This window comes from Plecotus auritus (assembly GCF_963455305.1).
Source record: "Plecotus auritus genome assembly, chromosome: 2".
In the NCBI taxonomy this organism is placed as follows: Eukaryota; Metazoa; Chordata; class Mammalia; order Chiroptera; family Vespertilionidae; genus Plecotus; species Plecotus auritus.
The window spans coordinates 92,674,645-92,691,476 of record NC_137771.1 but is presented as its reverse complement, the minus strand read 5'-3'; the positions used below and the strand labels follow the sequence as shown (position 1 = coordinate 92,691,476).

The following is a 16,832-nucleotide window of genomic DNA, read 5'->3' as shown; positions in this document are numbered from 1 at the left end:
TTCTTTCGAAATGTCTATGTAGGGTAGGCAGAACCAGAATTACTTTCCATATCTATCTTCCAAACTCTCACCCCATTAAATGAACCTTGGGGTAGTAGGGTACAAAAAAAAGCCATCATCACAATTAGTAGTTTCTGTGGGTAAAGCCTTGCAAGGATTCCTGCCTTGGCCAGAGCACAGCATTAGGGTTAACTACAAGGAGTAAAAATACGCTAAGGGTTTTTCCTTACATCCTGCAAACAGCATTTTCACCATGTCCAGGTAGCAAATTGTTGTATAATCTGTTAGATCTTTTTTTCTCCCTTAGGAAAATTCTGTTTCCAGACTGGGAACATTCCAGGATGTCACTGGTCTTTAATAGAGTTATGGAGAAGTGTCAGTTACAATTCCAAATCTGTGGAGCAACCAGGGCCACTCTCTTGAGTTGTATTTTGAATTCTGTGTTTTGCTTGTGGGGCTGGCAGAGTATAAAGTTGGGTTTGTGGGAACCTGTGCCTGGGTGTAGTGGACTGCTTTTTCTTTCCAGAGTTGTAATGAAACATCTTAAAGGGCTTTGAAAGTTTCCTCAGGCATATTTAGTGAGCACGGTAGATGCCGTTGTTTCGCAAGTTTTCTACTTTCTTTGTCTGTACAGGTTGTTCCTGACTTCATGGCTGGGAGGAAATTGAGGATGTTGAAGAGTGCTTGCTGTTTGGCCAGTGGGGCTGAACCGGTTAGCAGGCTCCTGTTCTCAGATGAGCCAGTGACAGGGCTAAGTCCTGTGGCTATAGGAGAGGGGCCACACAGAATGCAACGTTCTAGGTTTTGCATGGAGACAGTGTGGCTGCTCTGGTCTCTGAACACCCTTTGTTACTCCATTATCTAGCATCATTAAAAAAAAGAGAGAGATACTAAAAATATCGGCTGTTTTTTGTTTTTGTTTCTTTTATTGGCTCCGTATTGAAGTGTTGGCATAGAGACTGATGTTGTGGATTTAATCTGTAACCTGGTTTCTGTCACTTACTTGCCACCATTTTCTCCATAGCCTTGCCTTTCCATTGTCATCATCTCCAGTGTCATTCATTACTCCATTGCTTCTCTCCCACCCAGCCCTCTTACCTCCGAGGTTTGAGGGGTTACAGGGTACTTAGGCAAGGACATTTTTCTTTTGAATTGACTTTAGAAAGATTCCTTATACTCCAGAAAAGGAACACTGGGGGACTGTTTTAAACATCTGGTCTTATCATTCTCTGAACCCGTTAACCTCACAGATGTGGTGTGATGCCTAGAAAATGGAACTCCTGGCCTTGAATGGCAGGGAGTCAGGGTCCTTTGCTCTGATGTGTCACCTGCCTCCGGCCGTCACATCCCTTAGGTGGCACACAGCCCCACAACTGCCTTGATTAAGAAGTGGAGTTTGATGCTATTTTCGATCCTGGTTATTCACGGGAGTGCTCATAGCGTTAGGCAGGTGGAAAGGGCTTTTGACACTGGACCTAAAAACATGCCAGCATTACAGCATAGTTGAATCTCATACGCCGACTCAGGCCTGGGAGGGACATCAAAGATCATGTCCTCATCACTGTGCAGACGAGGGACCATTGTATTCCAGGCCATTTGCTTATGCAAGGAAGCACATGGTGTACTGTTTGTTCTGCGCTCCATTGGTAAAGGGTGTTATTAAATGCTACTGAATTATTTTAATGCTGTAGTATAAACTCAGAGTTTACTTGAGCTACTGTAACTAACTTCTGGGGTATGTGGACTTTGATGAAGATCACGCTTAGGTTTGCTGCAGACAGAAATAATAATGTAGGTGAGCCCGGAAAGTGAGTTCTCTTTCTTGGAAGTGGCCAAGCCTCTCCCACACTGAGGCACGGGGAGTGCTGGTACATTGGACTTGGAGACTTTCAGAGTTGGAGCTGAAATGGATGCTGGGTAGGTGTTGCTCGGGCATGGTTCCAAGGTTCTGGAGGCCAGTAATATTTTAAACAAGTCAAACAGCCCCTCTAGGCAAGCTGCAGGAAATCCAGCCCTTGGCTTCGTGTTGCTGCGTGGTCAGCGGGAGATAAAAGTGTGGACTGTTGGAGGCAAGGCCCCTCCTATCAGTGGATGGCAAACTGTTAAGGAAAGATAAAAGGAAAGAGCAGGGATGTTCTTTTTGAACAACAGGAGGGTGCCTTTATCACAGGCATTCAAGTAAAATGAAGGGGGTGAGCAGGAGGTCCTCCACTTATGATTGCAAATGCACTAAAGCAATTTCGTGCCATGAAAACATTGGTAGGGGCCAGCCCTTTTCACCCAAAATAGTCCATTTGACAGGGAGTGTTTGCATTACATACGGCTGAAGAAATGGGTCTGAGTTTGGGCTTTCAAATCTTTGTGCTCCAGAGATTTTTCCCTGTGCAGTATTTGACCCACGGGGACCTGGTGGAAGTGTCAGGCTGTCCATGGGCCCAACAGATGAACAGAACAGCCCCGCACAGCAGCGATGACCCAGCTTGCTGGTGGGAACGCAGGCCAGCTTTCTGTTACTTGGATGAACTCTCACGCAGGTACCAGAGGTTATGGGAAGGGACCCGTCCGACTGGTGTTGATCTCCCCTTTTAGATTTTCCATACTGTTCTTTATAACTTGCAGGGGTGGGTGGGGGAAGCATTTAGGAGCTTGTAGACAGGTATCTGTTTCTCAGGGTGGGGTTTGTAAAATGTGAACCCACATTGAAATGCCTGGGCATGGTCAGCGCCCTGTGTGATTTCAGTCAATACAAAAAAGGACAAATGAACCTTGGGCACATTATGCTTGTTTCAGACCCTGCTGGGCGGGGGCTCAGCCCTTTGTGCTGGTGCAGCAGCAGTGCAGTTAGCTACCCCAGGGGGTGCAGTGGTCCTGAACTAGTCATCCTCCTCTCACCAGGTCAGGGGAGGAATGAGAGGGCCCTAGTGCCTCGGACTTCCTCCAAGTGCCGCTGCTGGTCAGCTCACCAGTGCTGTGGGTAGGGACAGAAACCTGCCCACGTACCACCTTCCCTCCAACGCCCATCCCACCCCACAGTAGCTTTTGGGTTTTCCTCAGTTTACTTTAAGAAAATCCATTGGCTTGCTAGTGTTTTTAATTGGTTGGCTTGTGATAAACACTCATCAACCACTTATATCTTGGAGTATTTGTTTTTCTTCATAGATACAGTGGTGAATAATTTTCTTTGAGGGGGGAAAAGGTCATCTATTAGAAGGCATAGAGGGCAGGCCATCCAGCGCCTGGTAAATGCACCCAGCACAGTCATTCTCAGCTGACGGTCTATAATGTCTGGCTACCCACTTTGAAACTTTGACCACAGCTGACCGCTTTTCCAGTGGGCGAGGAAACAACTCATCTCCTCCTTCCACTGCCTTCTCTGAGCAAGTAGGGTAGAAGCATTTCAGTCAACACTGTCTTTTACAAAGCAATTTTGATTTTATAAGGGCTGTGGTGGTTCACACCCTGAATTCTGGGAATTTAAAGCCCAGATCGTAGGTTGACCACCTGCCCTAGGGGCACTTAGCTTGCCTTCCAGCTCCTCCTCAGGAGGAAAGTAGAGAATCCTGTTTCTGCAGCTGCTGACCCTTTACCAGAGCATGTCACAAAGGCCAGCCACAACCCTGGGGCCTATGAAAGAGTTGCAGGATATTGCCTAAAATTGTCAGCAAACTGCTACTGAACTTTACCCCAGCTTCCTCCCCTGGGCTGTAAATGTGACCCAAGGCACCAGATCCACTTCAGAGGAGTGTCCAGAACAGTCCCATCACTGCGGTCCAGTTGCCTGGGTGTCTGGGGTGTGGTGCTGGGTGTCAGCTGCGCTGTATGGAGTTCTATAGCCGGGAGGGAAGAGGTGTGGGAGCGTCTGGAAGGAGAGCCTCGTCCTGTGAGAGCCAGCAGTGGGACCCTCCTTACTCAGACCGTGTGAAGTTGACCAGGGTTTGTTCAGCAGCAAACGGAAACAGGAGGGGTTTTATTTCCTGCTCATCATAGCATGTTCTACTCCTTATTGTCAATGGGATTGCATTTGTGATAAGCTAAATTATATTTCTATTTCATTGTTAAACTTAGGGACTGGAACCGAAATTATTTTAATATCATTAAACTGGCCCCTGCCCTCAAAGCATTGCAATCTGATAGGGGATCCCGTGGATGAATCAAAAAGTTGGGGAGAACTGGCCCAGAGGCTAAATAAATTGAAATGTAGGGAGGTAAAGAGCATAACATCAATAGCTCATCCTGCGGGGTGCTGGACCATTTCTTTGTTTTGTTTTTCAAATTGTAAGATAAAGTTTTTTTTAGAAATTTACAGAGGTAATAGAAGGGCCCTTGGAGCTTAGGAGAGAGAAGAAAGGCAGCGGTAACTTAAGCACATAGGGGAAGAAAACAGGGCAGGGAAAGGCGTGGGCATGCTCCCCAGAGGGAGAGTGCACTGTAAAGCGTTTTAATAAATATTCCTTTGATTGATTTCTGTACTGTAAGGTATGGGAGGCAGGTATTATTAGCTTCATTTTTCTGGATGAGAGAACTGAGGCCAGAGACTTAAAGTTGCTTTGTTGGTGGCCAGCGGAGTTCCCAGTCCAAGATTTAGACACCACAGCAAGTGCTTTTGAAGTTATACTACCGTGGTCTGTGTTCTACTGCACATTTTGGAATCTTAGAGTATTATGGACAAGGAACCGTCCTTTTAGAAGCCCAGAATCTAGATGTTAGAACAGCCATTGGCAAACTACGGCCCGCGGGCCGGATCCGGCTGTTCTATCCGGTTCTCTTGGTCTCCCCTCCGCTCCTTTACTTTGAATTTATATTAGTTCACACAAACACTCCATCCATGCTTTTGTTCCGGCCCTCCAGTCCAGTTTAAGAACCCATTGTGGCCCTTGAGTCAAAAAGTTTGCCCACCCCTGTGTTAGAAGAATGATCTGATTTGGTCTCCCACCCACTGCAGGATCCTCTGCTTTCATATGCCAGGGACAACAAGCTCATTTTTTTATGGGGCCTCATTCCATGGTGGGCAGCTTTAATGGTACAAAGAATTTTGGAGTCCCAGAGCTGCTTCTTTGTATCTCCCAAAACTCATTTCTTCTGTGGTGGACACCTGGGAAGGGTGCATCCCTATTCCACACCCCAGACTTTCAGGTGTCTGCAGCCAGCCTTACAGGTCTCTTTATCTTCAATGGGCTGAGCATTTCTAGTTCCTTCAGCCATTTCCTATTTTCTCTCTGACTTGGTTCCCAATTCTCTAGTTCACCAATCGCCCTTCTCTGAATGGGTTTTTAATGGCCCTCTTTGCGATGCAGCAGAAAGTACAAGAATTTTAGCCATCCCCCTTAACAGTTGTGTAATACCCAGCAAATAATCTATTCATTACCTTACTAGAGGCCCAGTGCACAGATTCATGCACCGGTGCAGTCCCTTAGCCTGGCCTGTGGGGACCTGGCCAAAACTGGCTCTCTGACATCCCCTGAGGGGTCCCGGGTTACAAAAGGGCACAGGCCAGGCCGAGGGACCCCCCGGTGCATGATTGGGGCCAGAGAGGGACCCCAGGAGGGCTCCAGGGCATGTCCGGCCCATCTTGCCCAGTCCCGATCTCCCGGACCCCAGCAGCAAGCTAACCTACCAGTCGGAGCATCTGCCCCCTGGTGGTCAGTGCGTGTCATAACGACTGGTCAAACAGACACTTAGCATATTAGGCTTTTATTATCCCATCTAATAAAAGAGTAATATGCAAATTGACCATCACTCAACACACAAGATGGCTGCCCCCATGTGGTCAAAGATGGCTGCCCCCGTGTGGACACAAGATGGCCACCACAAGATGGCCAGCAGGGGAGGGGAGTTGGGAGGGACCAGGCCTGCAAGGGAGGGCAGTTGGGGGCGATCAGGCCTGCAGGGGAGGGCAGTTAGGGGACCAGACCTGCAGGGGAGGGCAGTTAGGGGCAATCAGACTGGAAGTGGTTAGGGGCAATCAGGAAGGCAGGCAGGCAAGCAGTTGGGAGCCAGCAGTCCTGGATTGTGAGAGGGATGTCCGACTGCTCGTTTAGGCCCGATCCTAGTAGGGTCCCAGACTGGAGAGGGTGCAGGCTGGGCTGAGGGACACACACCCCCATGCACAAATTTCATGCACCGGGCCTCTAGTATAGGATAAGATTTGGGGATAAATGTAAAGTGCCTAACAAATTTTCTGACTCAGTTTTATGTCACAAATAGTCAGTGATCCCTAGTTACTAGGAAATGAACATGTAAATGGGCATACACTAGACTTCTGATACACTCTGACTTAAATTCTGTTTTCTATTATAGCAACATTTTCTTTTCTGTTATTTATTTATTTATTTATTTTTAATATATTTTTATTGATTTCAGAGAGGAAGGGAGAGGGAGAGATAGAAACATCAATGATGAGAGAGAATTATTGATCAGCTGCCTCCTTGCATGACCCCTAATGGGGATCGAGCCCGCAACCCAGGCATGTGCCCTTGACTGGAATCGAGCCTGGGACCCTTCAGTCTGAAGGCCGATGCTCTATCCACTGAGCCAAACCAGCTAGGGCTTCTTTTCTGTTTTTAAACGCCTCAGGCAGGGAGGGATGTGGAGGCCTCTCCCTACCCTTTTTCTATAAGCCCGCAGAGCAGATCCTAGGGTGGGGTAGGCTGTGGACTTACAAACTTAATCCTCGCAGGACCCTCCTCCTGAGACTTCTTCCTGCGGAGCCTAAAAGACCCTGCCCTGCCCTAGGGGTACGTGAGAGCGGGGGGGGGGGGGGGGGGGGGGGGGGGGGGGGGGAGGCAGGCCCTCTGCCCAGCACGGGTGCTTCCTTATTCAGCCTCCCTTGGCTGCCCACCTTCTTCCTCACCAGCTTCTTCGGTAGAATAGAGAACCATACAGGTTTCTGCTAAGTTGGGCAAGAAGGTGATGAAGTAACCAGATCCTGGTGGCCTGGCAGAAAAGCAATGTTTAGAAAAAGACTGGCTCACCCTGGGGAGAGAGACATGGCCCTTCCCAGAAGAGCAGGGCCTGGGGTGACACATGGCTGCCATGTGGCAGCTGTGTCTTGGTTTCATGAGTCTGTCAGTAGTTAGTTCCTGTCAGTAAGACCTGCCCCCAGGAGAGCTGCAAGGACTGGAGTCCACTTCTTCATAGTCTTATCTACAGACAGAAGAGCTTACAATCAGGGCTTTGCTCCTTTTCCTCCCTCTGAGGCAGCCAGGAGCCCTTAGAGATGCAGGAAGAAGAATGGGGTGTCATAGGATAGTTTTATCTAGCACGTACCAGAAAAATCTCTTCACCTTTCCAGCAGTTCATATTTTAAATAGTGAATGGAATCTGACTTCATAGAGAAGTTTGGTAAGCAAAAATCCTGGCTTCTAAATCAGCCCTTGCCTCTGCTGAAATTGTATGCACTTTAACAATTAAAATGTCCAAATTATTTCTAAGAGAGAAACTGCTTCCAGCATAGAACCTGTCACTCTCCCATGAGCCACTCCTTCCCCCTCTTCCCTGAATATCTGTGTCCCTTTACCCACGACAGAGAGCCCGAGCCTTTTGAGAGGGTACGTCCACAGCTCATGCTGGTCCTGCACCCACTGCTCTAGGCAGCTGGGATGAACTCTGTTTCATTTTTCTTCCTCCAGCTGTGAGTCCCATTAAGACACAAACCACAGTAGGTGGTGCGGTAGTTCTGAGGCCCAGGGGGAACCATGCAGAGGCCTGCTTTCATTGGGGTTGTCCTCCCGGACTCCTCTTTCTCACCCTCCTCCTCACCGCCTCTGTGGCTCACTCACTGACTGGCACTGGGGACCAAGCCTGTATGAGCCCTTGACCAGAATTAAACCCGTGACTCTTCAGTCTGTGGGCCAATGCTCTAACCACTGAGCAACCAGCTAGCATGCCCCCCCCCCCCTTATTTCTTTATTATTTTATTGTAGTAAATAAAGCTGAAGTCAGAATCAGTGCCTTGGTTGTTACTCTGAGAGTGGCTCCTTCCAAATCCTCACGGAAGGACATTTTTCAGGGAGAGCCTTGGTTTTGTGCTGCCCTTCTTCCAGAACTGTGGAAAGAAGGTGCTGGTTCCCAAGGCTGGGTCACAGTCCCCTGGGAGCTAGCACGCAGATGCAGGCGAGTTTCGGAGGCAGCGGTTCCGGGCCAAGGCCCGAGAAGCTGCATTTTCAGCAGAGTACGTTTAAGGTGTACCACATAATGACCTGAACACATTGAGAATCTGTGCTTCTAACAAAGGTCTGCACCTGCTTGCCAAAACCGGTTTGGCTCTGGATAGAGCGTCAGCCTGCGGACTGAAAGGTCCCGGGTTCGATTCCGGTCAAGGGCATGTAACTTGGTTGCGGGCACATCCCCAGTGGGAGGTGTGCAGGAGGCAGCTGATCGATGTTTCTCTCTCATCAATGTTTCTGACTATCTGTCCTTCTTCCTTCCTCTCTGTAAAAAATCAATAAAATATATTTAAAAAAAAAAATCCAGGGTTAAAATTTAAAAAAAAAAAAAGGTCTGCACCTGCTAGATGGCTCTGCTGGAGGTTCAGTGGCAGGTAACTTCTCACTGACCACATGGGACTGTAAGAATTCCTTCCCGTGGTGTTTGCTTAATTTTGGGTCTGTGCACTTCTGGCTACTCACACCCCACCCCACCAGAGCTTCCTCTTGCTCCAGGTGTGCAGTCCATTTTCATGGGAGCAGAGGTGACCCGGAGTACACGGGCTTGCACTGGTGGGTCAGTTGGATCCAGCCACTTGGACAGGACTGAGCTGTATGGGAGTTCAGCAGAGCCTAGCGGCTTCCTTCTGGTCTCCTTGCCTGGGTGCCTCTAGAATGCAGTGGTGTTGAATGTGGAGGTCCCCATCCCTTTGTTACAGACTTCTGCCCTGTGCAGTGAATTTTTAGTCTGAGAGGGAAGTCCAGTCCTGCCTCCTGCTCAGAGAAGAAGGCAAAGGTGAAGGTGGGAGAAGAGAACTCCTTTTTCCTGCCTAGAAACTGGAGGAAATGGGAGGCCAGGCGCTGAGCAGCCTGGAAGGGCAGAAATGACTCAATATGATTGTGAGAAGTCAGAGAATTTGACTGAGGGGAACACATCTGTTCTCTCTAGCCCTGTGCTAGGAGTTGCAAATTTTGTGCAAAAGAAACTTAATAGAAATTAGAAACTGGATTCACGTTGCTCTCCCCCCCCCCCCCATGATCTTGGGGGCAAGTTGCTTAACCCCAACACCTTAGTTTTCTCATCTGTACACCTCCTAGATTGTTATGAGATTAAAGCAGGCGACATAGTATTCAAAAAGTATTAGTTGCTCTGGCCGGTTTGGCTCAGTAATTAATTAGAGCATTGGCCCTCAGACCGAAGGGTTTCGGGTTTGATTCCTGGTCAAGGGCACGTACCTCAATTGCGTATAACATCCCGCCCCCCATTCGGGGAGTGTGCAGGAGGCAACCAGTTGATGTATCTTTCTCACATCGATGTTTTTCTCTTCCTTCTTTTCACTCTCTCAAAAAATCAATGGAAAAAATATCCTCGGGTCAGGATAAAAAAAAGTATTAGCTGCTGCTACTACTTCAGAGTTCAAGTTTGGAACTAAGAATGGGGTTAGTGGGAATCGGGGAGGGTGCATGTAGAAAGTGGCCTAAGGGATGGGGTGGGGAGAAGAATGTTCAGAAGAAACTGAACGGAGAGATAACCATGGGAACTGGTGGGCAAGAAGGCCAGAAGGTAAACGGAGGGCAGAGCATGGAGGGCTTTCAGTGGCAGGTTAGAAAGTCTATTTGAGGCAGAGGTCAGAAGACAACCCACGGGGAGGCCCTTGTACCTGGTTTTAGGTGCAGTCCCCTCACCCCTGCGCACTTTGCTTTCTTGAACGTGGGCCAAGAGGTCATCCCCCTCTTCTTAGGGGACCCCTTGAGCAGCTCTCAGTGCCTGATTGTGCAGGGCCTGCTCAGTGTGACTCTCGATGGCCCTGTTGGACCAAAGCTCATGTCAACAAGGGGGGAGGGTGACTTGTATGGGTGCTGCCCTATCCAAGGCATAGAGTGCACCCTAAGCCAAGAAACACATCCACTTCCTGGAACTCAGAGCCGTCATTGCAGCTGTCTTGGGCCTCAGAGCACTCGTGAGGCTGTCCTGGTTAGAGGAGATGGTTTTGTCCTGTGCTTGGCAGGCAGGGGAGAACAGGCAGTGCCATGCTGCGACATCTAGTCTGGTTTGGTTCTGTCCCAGCTAGCCAAGACTGGGGAAGAATGTTTCCTTTCTGCCTCAGCCCATCCTTCCCGAGATGTTCTCGCTGCTTGTTAAGCTCCGTAGCAGCTCACAGCATCTTACTACCTGAGCTCCTCTGAAACTCTTAGCCTTTCCTGGTTGGATGGGACTGGCCAGCTAAGCTGTTCACTAGGCTGTTCCAGTCAGTGGATCAAGCAAAACAAGCTCAGCACAACAGCTCTCCCGGTTTGGTGTTGTAAAGCTCACTGTTATGTGTGTATCGGGTGGCGGGGGCGGGGGCGGGGGCGGGGGGGGGGTGGTTTGCGGAGGCTCTTCTGTCATCCTAGGCATCTAAACTTAGCCATCTTTTTTGGGGGCCTTGGGACAGATTTTAGATTCCACCTTAAGAATCTGTAGGATTTCTAGAAGCTGGATAGCTTTGTTTCTGGAGCATTTTCCATCTTTCCATCTCTTTGCTATCTGGGACCTGGTTCTTTCTAGTTTTACATAGCATTGTCCCTTATCTCCTCAGGGGTGGAGGAGGGGTTGGGGGCTAGCCTTATCCCCCTCATCCTCACTGGTGGACATCTGCCCTCTCCAAGTCATCCTGCTTCCACTGGATGTGGACAAGGCCTGTGGGAATGCAAAGCCAGAAACTCAGCATCTTCCCTTTGGAGCCAGGACCCTCGCCCTCCCCAGCCTGCTTGTTGCATTTCCCCTACAGGCATCACCTAGGGTACAGCCTCCCTTGCTTTTTTTTTTCTTCCCCTTGAGGCAGTGTTGATAGAGGTAAGGGGTATCTTGAGTTTTCTTCCAAGAACTGTCCTGTACTTTTCCACTCTTTGAGTTCTATGAATCCCTCCTGCCCGGTGGAACCCAGAATAAACAGGGCAGTGACTCTTATCACTGAGCAATATTCAAATCATTTACATCTAGAATCAGAGGATGGAAGTTGCAAGGTCAAGTCTGTCAGGTTGGCCCATTCCTCCCCTGAGTTCCCTGTGTGTGCTGAGAGGTTACAAGTATCTTTTTTAATTGAGGGGAAAGGAGTATGACCAAATTTTGAAATTTTCGTTATATTTTGAAATTTTTTAATTTCAGAGACTTGTCTCTGTGTTTCTATATATAGTTATTTGGAGATCTTGATGGTTTCTAGAAAAAAATATGGAGCAATTCCTCTCTATACTTTCTTCCTTATAAAAATGTGCCATTAGTTAAAAACGAGTAATAACAAGAAAACCTTGCTTGTTTTTGTTGTTGTTATTACAGTGTTTAATTTCATCCTAGGCAGCTTTAAGTTTAGATGGGTGGGGATGATATGAAAGGATGTTTTGTTCCTATATTTCTGAAACCTCATGGGAATTTTAATAAAATTGACTTGATTCATACTTTAAAGGAAGATGGGTTATATATCAAGTGAAACCAGGATTCTTCTCCTTACTTATCCTGCATAGGTATCTGAGATTCCTGGCCTTCCTGATACTGACAAAAAAAAAAAAAAAAAAGGTTGAGTGTAAAGAATGTGCATGCTTTTGTGGGAGGGACCACAGTTGCATCAGATCCTCAAGGAGAGTTTTGCCTCTCTAAGAAAATTTGAGAATTACGGGGGTAGGAGTAAGGGTTCCCCTGGCTTGTTCAAAATGCTAAGAACTTTTCAAAAGAGAAAGGTCCAGAGTAAAAAGATGAGTAATTGAAGCAGTGAGGTGTAAAGAGAGAGAAACTGTTCACTGATTCAGAAACCGTGAGAAGCTTCTGCTAACGGAAAGGGCTGGGAGGCTTCAACCCCGCCAACCTGTGGGGCGGCCACCTCAAGTGCTCAGTAACTCCATGCAGACAAAGTTAAGAGTCAAGATGATAACTGGGCATTCATATGATTGGGCAGCCTTTCTGACTCCAATAGGGAATAAACACAAGAAAACATACCACGCAAGCATTTCTTGACCAGTTTTGTCTGTGTGGCAATTTATTTTACTTGTTTAGTTTTTACTTCCCAGTTTTTCACTCTTCAGTTTAGCTCTGGGATGCTGTTTTTCAGAGACGTAGGGAGTGTGGCCGAATGCCATAGCTCTGGGAAATGCTGCGTCCCTGTTTTCTCTCACTGTGTGGAAGGCCCAACACGGCTTTCTCCCCAGCCACACTTTGGAGGCCCTTGGTCCCCAGAGCAGACATTCTCAAGCTCCTGAAGGGCCCATGTAATTTGAATAGTTTTCTGCATCTACTCTACAGAAAAGAAAAATATGCATTTGTTCCTATTTGAACTGTTATGGACACTTCTCCCATCACTCCCATTCTCTTACATTGAGGAACTGTTTAGTTCCATATTTTTCACTTCAGCTCTTCTTTTTCTCTCCCTGTTTCTGATAGCACTTAATGATGCCTCGCCCTTCTCTACCCTTTCAACTGGCCACCCATCAGCATTCACATGCCATTGAGATGCTCGAAGCTCTACCTGGAGTCAGTGGTCCCAGCCATTCTCCAGTGACGCTGCCTGTGGCATTGCTGGGGCATGCTGTGGGAGTCTGTCTGTCCCAGGCACGCGTGACCCCAGTGGCTCTTGCTCAGAGGCTAATGAAGGACTGGATAGAATCCACCCCGGAGCTGGAAGCTTGCTTACAAAGTGCAGGCAGGGGGTGGAAAACGTTTTGTTGTCTCTAATTTGTGACTCCTGGTGGTATTCAGTGGAGAAACAGAGAGATGGGACCATTTTTGGTGTTGACTCCCTTATAATGTCACCATTTCTCATTTTGTAGGTTGCTCCCACTCTGCTCCAGAGGTGGTGGCTTTGAGGTGTGACCCTGCCCACGTCTGGGCCCGGCCTGGACCAGCTCCTCAGTAAGGAGGGCCACCTGATAAGACAAAGAAAACAGGTTGGTTAAACTTTATTGACTTTCCTTGAGTCACAATAACTTTGAATGTTGAGTCTTCCTTTCTCTCCCTCTCCCTCTCCCTCCCCACGTTCCCTTTGAGTTCCCTCCCCTTCTCCAGGTCCCCCAGAGTCTGTGATGCACAGCCACGGTGAAATTTTAGCTGAATTGCTACTTCTTCTTGACCTATTGGACCTGAGGTGTAGAATGAGAAGTCTCCAAAAGGGTGCCTAGTGTTTGTCTCACAAGAAAAGCAGCACTTCATAAACCCCATTTCCCACTTCTCCCTTCACACCCCCAAATCCAGTTTGTGTTAAAAACTGGAATATCAGGCCCATCCACTTGGCCATGTCAATGAAGATGATGACTTTTTTTCATATCTGTGATAAGGAATTTCATCTGAGTTCCGAATCCTCTCTGATTCTAGTTGGAGGAGATTGTATTAGAATGGGACCAGTAATTTTCTATTATTATTATTATTATTATTATTATTATTATTATTATTATTATTTGCAGTGGTGGGGCAGATGTACAGGATGCTGTCAGGGAACAGAAATGGGGCAAAGGAGAGAATAAAAATTTTAATACTATAAATATAAAGAAAAGTGTACTTTGTAAATGGACCTTTAACTTTTTTTTTTAATTAATTTCAGAGAGGAAGGGAGAGGGAGAGAAAGATAGAAATATCAATAATGAGAGAAGAATCATTGATCAGCTGCCTCCTGCACACCCCACACTGGGAATCGAGCCCACAATCTGGGCATATGCCCTGACCAGGAATTGAACCGTGACCTTCTGGTTTATAGATTGACACTGAGTCACTGAGCCACACTGGCCGGGCTAAACTCTTAAACTTATCTTTCATTCCCAGAGATCAAGTATCAGTAAGTTAAGGTTAGTTAGTTTGAGTTATTACTCTTACTAATAAGTGATTAGTAATAAGAGGGGTCAGGCTGGGGTAGGTAGAATTAACTAAATTAGCACATAGGTGAACTCAAAGTTAAAGTAGGTTTTCCCCCCATCACAGAACGAGGTTCTTTCCCTCTTTTGCACCATTGTCCCAATGGAGAGTTCAAGTATAAGAACAAACTGGAGTGAGACCTTGTAGCTCCAGGGGGCTCATTTGGGTGCCTCTGAAAAATTCTTACCGGCAATTTTGCTCTGCTTAGTGAATATATTTTTGTTCATTTCATATTGAATATTTCCCTCCTCTCCAGTTTCTTTCCCTATGCAATGATAGAATTAAATTAAATTTTTATTTTAACCTAAAATATTATATTTAGTCCTAAAGGTGTTTACTCTAACCTATTTTCAGATTTAGTGAACTTTACCACATTTTCTTTTCTAAGTTGAGTCATAGGACAAAATCAAGATCATCTTCTAAACTCATACTATAAATTGTTAGAAAGGTTAATTAATTTTTTTTACTGGCATAATTATAGTAAAGAAGACTTCTAGCCAGTTATTTTATAATTTGATATACAATAAAACTATGGGAGAAGTATATTTTTAAAAATGAAGATGGCCTGTTCGGCATGGCTCAGTGGTTGAGCATCGACCTATGAACCAGGAGATCACAATTTAATTCCCCATCAGGGCACATGCCCGGGTTGCGAGCTCAATCCCCAGTGGGAAGGGGCATGAAGGAGGCAACCAATCAATGATTCTCTCTCATCATTGATGCTTCTATCTCCCCCCACTCTTCCTCTCTGAAATAAATAAAAATCCATAAAAATAAAAAGAATGAAGATGATTTTGGTATTGAAGGTGTCCACTTCTTTGAATCAAACAAATAATTACATGCTGATTGATTACAATCCTATGGGACTGATGATACTGTTGTTAGAAATCCATTACAAAAGAATTGTACACTTATCGGTGTACTTCCTTCACATGTCCTTTCTTAAAGATAAATATGCCAAATAAACTTTAAAGGCAGTTAAAGATGGGAAGTTTGAAGCACAATCTTTATTAAGTTTAAATGGTCTTCTGGCATGGGGAAACTTTATGGAAAGACAACAGCTTTTTTTTTCCCCTTTAATTTTAATCATCACTTTATGAGGAAATATGTGAGGGGTGAGGCTGAATCAGTTGTCTTAAGGAGTATGTTTCTGCAGTTAGTCCTTTCACCTACCATTTGGAAACCATTAGGTTCATATTTTCAAAAGTCTGTTAATAAGAAGGCACATTTTGTCTCTTGACAGGAAAAGGACTGTTCCTGACATCCTCTCTGACTTTTCTGATAGGATTTTGGCTTTGGGACTTCTGAGCTCATGGCAACATCACTTAATAAAGTTATATTCCCAGGCCTCTCCTGCTCTGGTGCTGGTCTCACTTGTAATTGCTCTGGGTGTTGCCACTGTCCTGTCCTCCGTCGCATTGCCTAAAGTTGGAGGAGGAAACCACAGGAAGCCATGTTCTTTGTGGTGTTCTCCTTAAGCATTCACTTTGCTGTGAAATAATGAGCGTGATGTTTGACTGCAGTTGTGGACTTGTCAGATTTACTGATGCACACTGGCGGGGAACAGGGTGTGTGGCTCACTAGCAGGCTTCAGCTACGAAATACCTTCCCAGATAAAATGAGGGAAATCATTTACCTGTAGACTTGCTTCTGGCCATACCTATAGCCATCGACTACCAGTTGCAAGGGATATAGCTAGAAAAGACCTGTAGAGGTAGGTTTTGATGTGGCTGTGGGTCAGTTTTCCCTTTGATTATTCTTTTCACATCACCTGGTTTTCTTTAGGTCTTAACGTAATACTTTCTGGACTGTGAGCCTTTTGTGAATTCCTCAACTGCCTTGTCTTTGGTCAGTTTTAGGTAGAGGTGGGAGGTGAGTCAAATTGGAGTCTGAGTGTCCCGCATGCCCCTGTCTCTCTGCAGCAATGCAGTGGACCTAGGGAAAAATGCCAGGGGTAGAGTCCGAAAGAATATTTGTTACACATACACGCACACACACGCATGGGCGTCAGAAAGTAAAATACCGCAAAATCATTCTATCTGTTGGGAGTGAGGGTGACAACACTGTAGGGAATATCAACCACAATATGGTTTTGGAATAAAAAGAAGACTTAGAAATCGCCTCTTTATTTGTGCTTCGTGTTCTCATGAATTTCGTGGCAAATAATTGGTTTTGATCTTTCACTAAGTGAAAATATATGCACTGAATCTTTTTGCCTTTGCTTCCCTTCCAGTGTCAACGAGTGATACCGAGAGAAGAAAAAAAAGTGAAACACAGACTCATTTCCTACTTCACGTGGATGATAGCTATAGCAAGGGAAAATCTCATAGTTTATCAGTTGGGGCAGAAATGGAGGTAATTGGCAGTGGGCTGGGTTTTCTTCTGTCCATTTCCTGGGGTATAGGTATATTTCCTATTAGTATTTTTTAAGAAGCAGTGTTTTTTATGTTGATTTGAAATTTGGTCACAATTTTGATAGGGTTGGCGCCTCAAATGTCTTATAAAATTGGTGCCCATTGAAATCACTGGCTTGTGGCAGTGGAGTTCAGTGAAACCTGATGGTTCTCAATTATCAGGTCTACAACATCCCTGTTGTAATAAATTAGTAAGGTTATTGGGAAGGTGCTGGTCAAGTGGCAGCTCCCTGGGCTTCCTAATCGTTGGTTCAGCCTTTGCCACTCTGCCTAATGAAAGATTAGTATTGGCAAAGAGACCTGCCTCAGGTGGCTTTGGGAGTTGTGTTAGTGGCATACACTGAGAAAGAAAGTAAGGTTATTCTTTGATGTGACAACACTTCATTTAGGTGAAAGCTTACG

The 16,832-nt window shown here is 46.2% G+C and overlaps 1 protein-coding gene across 1 annotated transcript in view; it reads left to right on the top strand.

Moving 5' to 3' along the window:
• RREB1 (ras responsive element binding protein 1) overlaps positions 1–16,832 on the top strand; it is a 139,673-nt gene that overhangs the window by 50,134 nt on the left and 72,707 nt on the right. Inside the window, exons 2-3 of the mRNA XM_080656910.1 lie at positions 12,942–13,058; positions 16,250–16,371. The gene's annotated coding sequence lies outside the window, so the exon portion shown is untranslated. The remainder of the gene's footprint in view (positions 1–12,941; positions 13,059–16,249; positions 16,372–16,832) is intronic.